This window comes from Peromyscus leucopus, chromosome 8b (assembly GCF_004664715.2).
Source record: "Peromyscus leucopus breed LL Stock chromosome 8b, UCI_PerLeu_2.1, whole genome shotgun sequence".
NCBI classification, from domain to species: domain Eukaryota; kingdom Metazoa; phylum Chordata; class Mammalia; order Rodentia; family Cricetidae; genus Peromyscus; species Peromyscus leucopus.
In genome coordinates, this window is record NC_051086.1 from 92,132,762 (window position 1) to 92,143,853 (window position 11,092).

An 11,092-nucleotide genomic window follows, 5' to 3' on the forward strand; every position below is an offset into this window, starting at 1 on the left:
GCACTTTCAAAAGGAGCACAGCGTCAAGGTCAAGAAGGTGACAGTCTGTCTTACTCTACATCTCGCCAAACTCCCAAGGGGCAGAGGCCTCTAAAATGGAGGGTGGAGTTGACCCAGGGAAGGGCATACAGTTCTCACTGCCACACCCCTGCTCCCAGGTGCCAGATGACCTATCCTGAGACCCACACCCCTCTGTTGCCTAGAGGACTGATATCCCATCTACCTCTCCCCTAGGCTCTGGTCCAAGTCTGTTGGCCTTTAGAGGTAGAACTGGGTTCAGGGTAGGGAACTGGTAGCCTCTCTCCAATCTCCATCTCTATCATAGGAGAGTGGTTTCCTGACAACTCCCGGGTACCAGGATGGCTCTGTCCATCCTCACCCTCCCAGGCTGTTACGCTGCCGTCAGCATCTGATGGCCCACCCCCTGCTCCAGGGAGGGGCTGCCCTCCAGGTCTGGTGCAGGGAGCAAGATGAGCTTGAGCATGTCTGCACAGATGTGTGCTGCTGTGAGCACCAGCTCTGGAATCTGGACTGCTGGGTGTGGGTATGGAAAGTGCTTGTGGGTCAGAGTGCAAAGAGGGGTGTGTGTGTGTGTGTGTGTGTGTGTGTGTGTGTGCACTTGCATGCAGAGGTCCGAGGTTATCTGTGGCAGCTGTGAGCCTGTGGCACCCAGGTGTCTTTCAGTGTGTATGTACCTGTCCATATATGTATGTGTGACTACGTGTGTTTTGGAAAGGCTTCATTCATCCACACATTGAGTGCCTTTTATGTACCTGGCATGCTGCAAGTGCTAGGCACATGATCATGAGCAAAACAGGCCCATCACCTCGCCCTCTTGGAGCTGCTGTTCCACGGGAGGCAGGTGGTAACCAATAGATCTTATATAAATTGTTGGTATTCCAGGACTCAGGAGGCAGAAGTTCCAGACTGGCCAGGGCTACACAGGAAGACCCTATCTAAAAACAAAAATTGAGTTATGCTAGATATATAAGATAGGAAAATAGAGCCAGGTAAGAGGGACCCAGAATGCTGAAGGGTTTCAGTTTACATGTGTGACTGTGTTTGAGTATGCATCTGAATGTATTTGTGGTGTGTGTGTGTGTGTGTGTGTGTGTGTGTATTAGTTGGCTACCCCCTAGGAATCCCATCCAGGTGCTCAGCCAGTCCAGCATGCCTCACTCAGCTCCCCTTTCTCAGGGAGCTGCCAGCCCCTCCCATCTCTCCCTAATGTGAGCCTCTCCCATTGCCCAGCCAGCTGGCTCCCCAAACCGGTGAGACAGAGTCCCAGCCAGTCTCCGCGTGGGCCCTCCAGCCCACTCTCCCAGCCCCACCCAGTCCAGATGTTCTCACCTCCACTCACCCTTCCTACAACACCCCACCAGCTCTGCCATTCTCAACAGTATGCTGGGTGGAGGTGTGGGATGGGCAGAAAACACCAGGATGTGACCTCACACAATCAGACCAAACTCAAGAGAAGCTACAGAAATGTTCTGGATCCATCCATATGAAAGCAGAACTCTGTAATGCGAAGTGCCTCCCAAGTACCAGGTACTTGATAATTGTTACCACCCTCAAAACTGCCCCCTCTAGTCCACGTGATGCTCGGAGAAGGGGAAGTGAAGTGGTATGGTCTGAAGGAAGGGAGAGGCCCTGGGCTTTGGGCTGTCAGCTGGGGCCAGGGAGGACGGTGGGCTATAGAGCGCCTACTATGTTTAGCCTATAAGGAATTACAAAGGGAGAGTGGGGAAGAGAAGAGGGGAAGAAAAGAAGGTGGGAATACAAAATGAAGGAGTTGGGGAATAGAGTCCTGATGTCAGCCCCATGGGATTTAAGTCTTATGTTGGGTGGCCTGGGACAGAGTTGTTGGGGACACAGGATAGTTGCTTCCTGAATCCTGAGAGTTATGATCAGAGGAAGAAAGAGAGTTCCATTAGCACCCCCCCCACCCCAAATTCCAGTAAATTTATTCCAAAGGAATAAATTTATTCCAAAGGAATAAATTCCCTTCTTAGCCTGAAAATATATTTTTTTCAGCCAAATTTAGCAGTGGGGTACTGCTTACAACTTTCATGGCGCTAATGTCAGTACTGACAACCTACTATGATGGGATCAGCCTTGAAAAGAATACTTAAAGAGGCTCAAGAGATGGTTCAACAGTTAAGAGCACTGGCTGGTCTTCCAGAGGACCTGGGTTTGATTCCCAGCACCCACATGGCAACTCTGTACAACTGCCTGTAACTCCAGTTCCAGAGGATCTGCTGCCCCCTTCTGTCCTTTGGGGGCACTGCACATGTGTGGTGCACAGTCATACTTGGAGACAAAACACCCATACATATAATACAATTTTTATTTTCTTTTATTTATTTATTTATTTTTTTGGTTTTTTTTTTTTTTTCAAGACAGGGTTTCTCTGTGTAGCTTTGCGCCTTTCCTGGGACTCACTTGGTAGCCCAGGCTGGCCTCGAACTCACAGAGATCCGCCTGGCTCTGCCTCCCGAATGCTGGGATTAAAGGCGTGCGCCACCACCGCCCGGCCAATTTTTATTTATGTTTTAAAAATATTTTTTATTATGTATACAGTGTTCTGTCTGCATGCCAGAAGAGGTCACCAGACCTCATTATAGATGGTTGTAAGCCACCATATGGTTGCTGGGAATTGAACTCAGGACCTCTGGAAGAGCAGCCAGTGCTCTTAACCCCTGAGCCATCTCTCCAGCCCATCATACAATTTTTAAAGTTAAAAATTAAGAAAAGGAAGAACTCTTATCCGATGTTGCCTGTGTTTGAGAATAGAGTCTTTTCTGGGGACAAAGAAGGGGCCCTTCTCCATGTCAAGCTGGCTCCGGAGCTAATAACTTTACTAGACTAACAAAGCCCACAGGGCCTCGGGGGCCATCATCCTTGTCTCCCCACTCTGGCCTTCCTCCAGGCCCTCTTTTATAGTATCTCTCCAAGGTCAGCCCTGGAAGATGGCCCTGATTTCATGGATGGGGAAACTGAGCCCCCAAGAGTCTGGGTCAGACTCCAGGGGCTCCAGAGTTGGGGCCAACTCTGATCTGGGCTAACACACAGCTCTAGTTGGCTCCTTTTACAATCAAGTTCCAAGATGAAGGGATTGGATGGGAGTTTGCTGGGAGCCCAGCAAACAGCCCTAGCAGAAACTGAAATCCCAGGCCCAGCCTGTGGGCCCATCACCTCATAATCACTACCTCCCTGGGTCTCAGCCGGCGCCAAGGCTCCTGGATAGCATCTCTTCTGTCCCCTGAAACAGCCCTTGGTATAGGAGTGCCTTTTCTGCCCATGACTCAGGTGGGGAAACTGAGGCAGGGGGGAGGGTGTGCTTGTTTGCCCTCTCCCCACATACATATGCTTGACCTCTACACGACCTGGAAGGATTCTCTAAGGTCATGAGGAAAGCGGAGGCCAAGAGAACTTAACGTTTTCCATTGGGAGTCACCTTCACCAGCTTTCCTTTAAAAAGAAAGAAATTTGTGAGGCTGGGGGTGTAGCTCAGAGATTTTGCCTAGCATGCATGGAGCTCTCGGGTTCCATTTTCAGTATTACATAAACCAGGTAGGATGGTACAGAACTGTAATCCTAGCACTCCAGGGATGGAGGCAGGGGGATTAAAAATTCAAGATCGCTGGGCGGTGATGGCGCACACCTTTAATCCCAGCACTTGGGAGGCAGAGGCAGGCTGATCTCTGTGAGTTCGAGGCCAGCCTGGTCTACAGATTGAGATCCAGGAAAGGCGCAAAGCTACACAGAGAAACCCTGTCTCAAAAAAACAAAACAAAAGTTCAAGATCATCCTCAACGACATAGCAGCTCTGAGGCCAGCCTAGGTTTTGTGAAACTCTATCCGGAAAAAAAGGAGGAAGAGGGTGTAATATCATGTTCCTTGGATGAAGTCAGAGGTGGCCATACCTGATTGCCTCCTTTGCCCTTAACTACTTGGCTAAATTTTTAAGGTCCTCCTGGAGGAGGAGGCTGACAAGAGATGGCTCAGCCAGTCCAAGTGGGAAGTCTAGTTTTTCTCCCTGGCCTGCCCAAGTGTGGAGTAGGTTATTTGAGGGCCTCACAGTCACACAGAACCATTACATTTTTTTGTTATCTCAGGAGGAGATTATACACTCCGTCACAGTCGCAGGGTCAGGCCTGGGAGTCAGAAAATGCTTGTCCTGTGACTCTAACCTTTAGCAGTTATTTCCAGCATCTCGGAGTTGTTTATTTATTTTTAATATATTGGTATCCTCAAACTTGGAAAAGTCTCTGGTGCCGGGAGACCCTGCCCCCGACCTCTCATACACACTCCCATCCCCATGGCGTCTCTCTCCATCACTTGTCCTGTCCACAGCCTGGTCCTGCCTCCCCCTCAGTGCCCCTCCCCCTCGCTACTTCCAGGTTCTCTGTTGGGATCATAAATTATCCATGAGCTGTAAGTTGGCTGCTGCTTCACTTGGAGCTGAAGTGCTGATGAAATATTCAAGGATCTCAACTCTCCCATTCCCTGGGGTCCTGGCCCTGGATTTTCAGTCCTGCCCCAATTCTTACGGAGTCATGGAGACCTAGGAGGTGTGTCTGGTGGCCTCTTCGCTTCATCTATCGAGGTGGCCCTGCTTGTTGGGCACCATTGACTTAGAGGAAATAAGGTCTAGGTTGCTGGTTTAGAGCCTCGGGAGAGAGTGGCCTCAGCATCTGCGCCCATCCGCCACCTTCTACCCTGGCTGTCTAACCCAAAGTGTTCCTAAAGACTAACTTCAGATGACAGAGATCAAGCCTGAAGCATCAGTCCTTGCTTCCTCTTCCCCCAGAACCCCACTTGTCCTGGGTTGGAAACAGAGGTCGTTTGGGAGATGGCCCAGTGGACAGGAGACAAAGGTTCTGGTTCCAGCCCTTCTATACATTTGCGGTTCATCTGCCATAGACAAGTCACTCTCCTGGCTCCAGCCTCAGTTTTCTTGTGTGTGCGTGGGCATGGGGATGCATTTCTTCCCACCAACTGCAAGGTAGGCGAGAAGTGTGTGTGTGTGTGTGTGTGTGTGTGTGTGTGTGTGTGTGTATGTGTGTGTGTATGTGTGTGTATGTATGTGTGTATGTATATGTGTGTGTATGTGTGTGTGTATGTGTGTGTATGTATGTATGTGTGTGTATGTGTGTGTATGTGTGTGTATGTGTGTGTGTATGTGTGTGTGTATGTGTGTGTGTGTATGTGTGTGTGTATGTGTGTGTGTGTATGTGTGTGTGTGTGTATATGTATGTGTGTGTATGTGTATGTGTGTATGTGTGTGTATATGTGTGTGTATGTGTGTATATGTGTGTGTATGTGTGTGTATGTATGTGTGTGTGTATGTGTGTGTGTGTGTGTGTGTGTGTGTATATGTATGTGTGTGTATGTGTATGTGTGTATGTGTGTGTATATGTGTGTGTATGTGTGTATATGTGTGTGTATGTGTGTGTATGTATATGTGTGTGTATGTGTGTGTGTGTGTGTGTGTGTGTGTGTGTGGTGTGTGTCCCAGAGCAGGTGTGACCACCTGCACAGGTGCAAGCTTGCTCAGGAGCAATGGCTTCTCTGTGGGAAGGGTTCCAGGTTAGTGCAGGCATTTCCCAGGGCTTGTGGAGGGGAGAGGGAGGGAGGGAGGGAGGGAGGGGCAGGCAGGCTGGCGGAGCAGGTGGCGCTCCACCTGTATCAGTCTGCTCATGGAGTCGCCCAAGCCAGGAGCAGGAAGCCGAGTGACTCAGGTGGCATTGGCTCACTGGACCCTCCCTTCCCCAAAAAACTGCTCGGCTGGGACCTGCTGGCGGTTGCCCAGGAGCTCCCACAAGACCCACTTCAGAGCACGCCCATGTCACAAGCCTGTCCTGAGACTTCACTGGTGGGGCTTGGGGCTAAAGGGGAGCAGTGTCCTAGGACTTCATTCTGGAGGGGCTGTAGTGGTTAAGAGGGACAGCCCAGGACAGACGTTCTCTAAAGAGGTCCAGAGCTCCTCTGGGCTCCCCTCCCCCACCCCCGACCTCTGGTATCTGGCCCTGGCCGGTACTATTTCTGTTTCCTCTATCTCTGTTTTCTTGTCTCCCTGTTTTCTTTCTGGCATTCCATCCCGCCCACATGCCTCGCTGTGAAGTGTCATGCCTGTCGCTGGAGCTACCTCTGTAATTAGGAGCCTTCCTTGGCTGGGAGCACACCCACAGGACCAGCTGTGGGCAGCATCTGGCCTCAAGGCTGCTCCCCAGAACGAAGTGCCACAAGGATGGCCGGGAGTGGGCCCACCCCACCTCCAGACTGCTCCAGCTCCAGCTGGAGTGGGGATCCCTCCAGCAGGGAGTTCAGAGACTTCCAAAGTCTTCTGCAGTCAGTGCCCCTGTCTAGCCCTGAAGGGGTCATGCTGAACAAGCCCCACCCCCAACTTCCGTGGGCATGGGCCAGAGGACCTGCGGAGGCTCGAAGATCGATAATGAGTTTCCGAGCAAGAGAGCAATCTGTGAAATAAGCAACCCAGCACAAGAGAACCCCACAATGGCCCACAATAGCCAGTGAAGGCCAGGAAGGACTTTAGAATTCTCCCTCTGTCAGAACATGATAGCCCCAGGGAGAATTGTCCCCAGCCCCTGGGACATCTTCCTTGCTCTTTCTGCCTTTGGCCACAACACAAAGCTGCCTCAGCCCTACACGTGCATGAGGAGGCACTAATGTGTGTATCCCAGGAGGCACTAGTGTGTGTATCCCGGGCTGTATCCTTCTTTCCACCTTGCCACAACTGAACTTGTAATGTCTTTGGCTTACCACCCACAAGTGCCAGGACCTTCGGGACAAGAGACATCGTGAAAGATTCATAGGCTTAGGACCATTTCCCAGGAACCTGGGTATAGACCAGGCCAGAGCCCATCCACCTAGCCAGTATTTGATTAAAGCTTGCTTCAAATTTGGAAAAAGAAAGGAAGGAAGGAAGGAAGGAAGGAAGGAAGGAAGGAAGGAAGGAAGGAAGAAAGAAAGAAAAAGAGTTGTAGGTTTAGAAGCAGAGTCCATGCTAGACAAGGAACGCCAGGGGCCAGGGTTTTTGGTACCCGGTGTGGAGTTGTGAGTTCTGTGCAGCCTTCTCTCCTCCTTGGCTCTGGGTGGAGACTCATAACCCTAGGAAGGCCAGGACAAGGATGAAAAGTCTGGGCTTTTAAAGGGTAGGACCCAGGACAGAAGGCCTCTTCCCTAGGCCTAAGGATGGCTCTGCACCCGGAGTGATAGATACACATGCCCATGATGCCTTTAGATTTTAACGCTGCCTTTGATTCAGATCTGCCCAGAAAAGCTTCAGCTGTTGGTAGCTGGTTCTCTTTGTTACTGTTAGAAAAGCCAGGGTGGAGGTCCCTGCTTGATTCAAAGGTAAGCCTGCCTTATCCTTTCTACCAGTGGCCATCTCTTAGGCTACCTGAGGCTGAAGAAAAGGTCTCTGTGTATGTGTGTGTGTGTGTGTGTGTACATACCCATGTGTGTGTGTGTGTGTGTGTGTGTGTGTGTGTGTGTATTCTATAGTTCCAAATGACTGCCATCCATCAGGAGGCTGTCCACAGCATAAGGATTAAGTTCAAATGAAGAACAGAAACCCAGGCTGGTGGGATGGCTCAGTGGGTAAAGGTGTTTCTGTGTAGACAACCTGACAACCTGAGTTGAGTCTCCAGAACCCACATAAAAATAATAGGAATTGTCGAACCAACTCCACAAAGTTGTCCAACCTTCAAGGGCATGCTGCGACACACCCACCCATCATGTATACTACAATAATAATTAGAAAAGAAGAAGAAGAAAGAACAGAAACTCTCCTTATATGGCCCAGAGGTCTATGGAACACGAGAGAGAAATGACATCAGCCAGGGAGGTGGCCGGGCTGTTCTGGACACTGTCTGATTAATGTTCACCTTTGCCTTGAAGAGGCTCCCAGGTGCACAGTCCCTCCTCTTTATCGTTGGTTTCTGTCTCCAGGGGAGCGCGGGATGGGCCAGTCGTTGCCCTGTTACTCCGGACTCTGAAGCTCCAGAAAGCTGCAAGGTTGAGTTAATCGGTTACGTCTTGGTGGTCCAAGGATTTCACTCCTACTGAGCTCCAGGCAAGAGAAATGAGGTTAAACTGCAGGGCCATGAGTTGGAGCTAGACATCAGAAGAAATGCACCACTGTCAGAAAAAGGAGACAAGGGCATTTGCTATAAGGGAGACTGGAAAATTTCCCTTTTTTGGAGATCTGTCAAATACTAAAATTCTTGCCTTTAAAGGCTGGGAAGCAGAAGATTGGGTAAGATGGCCTTGTGGCCTCTCCTTCAAGTTCAAGCTGCAAAGGAGGCCATGGTCACAGTGGTACTCGGCTCTATTCCAAAGTACATCCCTCCCCACCAGGAGACCAAATCCCATATGCAGATGGCTGATTCCAGGAAAGAGTGTTTTCTGATTCCCTTCTGTATCCTCAGATGCAGACGAAGCCCCGGTGCTTGGCAGGCACATAGTAGGAGATTAGGAAACACACAGGAAATCCATCCATCTGGGAGGAGCTGGCCCTGCTTTTCACATTGGAGCCTCCACCCGCGGCCTCCAAGACGTGCTGTGGCTTGTTACATACTAAGTCAAGCAGGGGTGCGTTCTGGAGGTACACAGAGCTTATTCAGAAGCCCCAATCCCTCCCCCCAATTCCACCTAGGCTTGCTACAGCCCTCCCCACACCCCTCCCCTGCTGCCGGTTGGCTGAAGGGCTCAGCGGAGCAGAGAAACCTGCGAGGGGTTTAGAAGTGGTGTGTGACTGGGTGGGCGGACTGGGAGGAGGGTGGAACCTGGCAGAGGCAGCAGCTTGAGATGGTGAGCTATCGCTTCCTGAGCCCTGGGCTGATCACTGCTTTATACGGGGAGGGTGGCAAGTAGGCAGGTGGGGGCAGGGATTAGGTGGAGATAAAGATCCCCAGGTAAACTGGAAGGGGCGGGGGTCAGGGAAACAGCGTAGGGGAGTGGTCCTGGCAACCTGGCATGTGTAGCTGCAACTGGATCTGGGATGTTGCTATCTTTCTGACCCTTCCAGGAAGACTTATTGGATGGAAGAGAACAAGTTAAACCTCATTCCTTTCCCTGTTGGGGAACTGTAGTCAAAGAGACTGTTAGGATACCTTCATCTGGAGTTATTTTAGCCCATAAGCTCTCGTGTGTGTGTGTGTGTGTGTGTGTGTGTGTGTGTGTGTGTGTGTGTGTGTTCAGGAAATCCTTTTCTAAACAGCCACTCTCCCGACTCCCACCCACACAGGCTGTTTAGTCTTGTCACTCTATAAGCTTTCTGAGAGTTAGGATACTTTTAAATTTCTGTGCAGCCAGGGTCTAAACTGGCCCCTAGCATAGCATACAGTTGGTGCTCAGTACTTGTGTTGAATGAATGGACCCCATGTAGGACCCTGGGTTCATGGTGCAGCTACAACAGCACTTATCTCATCAACCACAGGAGGGAATACCCACGTCTTCCTAAGTTGTCTGTTTGGAGTTCTTTCGGATAGCTAACCAGCCTTGCCCACTATGGAGGGGCTTGCTGCCCCCTTTTGTTTAGGCCTGTGCGTACTTTCTTTCCATCTAATGTCCAACTTTCCTCCCAAGCTCCCCCAAAGCTTCCTGATACCGTCATTTAATCTTTGATGGAATCGCTGCTCTTTAGTCTGTTTCTCCCTGGGGTGTTATCCACCCCACACTCACACACGTTGACCCTTCTCCTGTTCTGCTGCTTAGGAGCCAAACTATTTTTCTGGGATTTGGTAGGACTTGAAATAAGAAGGCGTTCTAGTTTGGAGTGCACCATATTTCCTAGACTTGTGACCTCTTTGAAGCTTCGTTTTTAAATTCATTACATTTTATTTTCTTTTATCTGTGTGGCACCTGTACCAAGGCAGGAAAATGGAGGTCAGAGGACAACCTGTGGGACTCCATTGTCTCCCTCCTCCAGGTATCAAACTCAGGTTGTCAGGCTTGTACAGCTGAACTGTCACTCAAGTCCATTAAAAATATTCTCTTAATGCAGATCATTTTGTTGCTCCAACAGTTTTTTTTTTGTTTAGTTGTTTAGTTTTGTTTTTAGTTTGTTTGTTTGTTTGTTGTTTTTTGAGACAGGGTTTCTCTGTGCAACAGCCTTGGATGTCCTGGAACTCGCTCTGTAGACCAGGCTGGCCTCGAACTCAGAGATCCTCCTGCCTCTGCCTCCTGAGTGCTGGGATTAAAGGTATGCAATACTACCTCCCTCCAACAGTTTTCTTTTTTTTTATTTTATCCCCGGAGCTGAGGCACGAACCCAAGGCCTTGCACTTGCTGGGCAAGCGCTCTACCATTGAGCTAAATCCCTGCCTCCAACAGTTTTTAAGAACTGTCTCGAACTGACCAGATCATTGGTTTAAATTCTGATATTGCTCAGCTGTTTAAGTACACCACAAAGCTTACTTCATTTAATCTCCAACCTAAGATAGATAAAGCTAATGAACCCACTTTACAGATGAGAAGAAACAGGGTGAAAGGTGAACTAATTGGCCTGAGGTCATACAAAGATTAAGGGGAGAACCCAAACCCAGGCTAATTCTAAACAGAAGGAACACTCTTTTTTGTAGAGGGGAGGAATCCCAACCTAGCACAAAGCCTATGAAATGCTTTACAAACATCTTATTACTACGTTAGGGCAAGAATGAATAAGCCTGACGCTGAGTTGGCTGGCCAGTGAAGGCGTCAGTCCTTTCCCATGCCGCCCCCTGACTCACCTGTTGGACAGGTAGGGGGAAGGGGAGAGTAATGAGTCTTACCTGCTCAGGGCTAGGGTGGGGCAAGGCACGCCCCACCTGTTCCATTGGCTTTTTCCTCAGTCTTACTGACAGCCCCCTGTCCAATCATAAGGAAGAAACTTTCTGTTTGCCAATAGATGCAGAGTGAGGATGAGACCTCAAGTTGGCGTCCACCCCAGAGCCGACTGGCAGTCCCTGGGGCCAATGGTGAGCGCATAAACAGAGGCGGCCGTGGTAAAGGTCCGTGCGCGAGGCTCCGCCCCTCGATGGGATAGTCAGGCGGGGCAGCCAGTGAGCTCGCCTCCGCGGGTGGG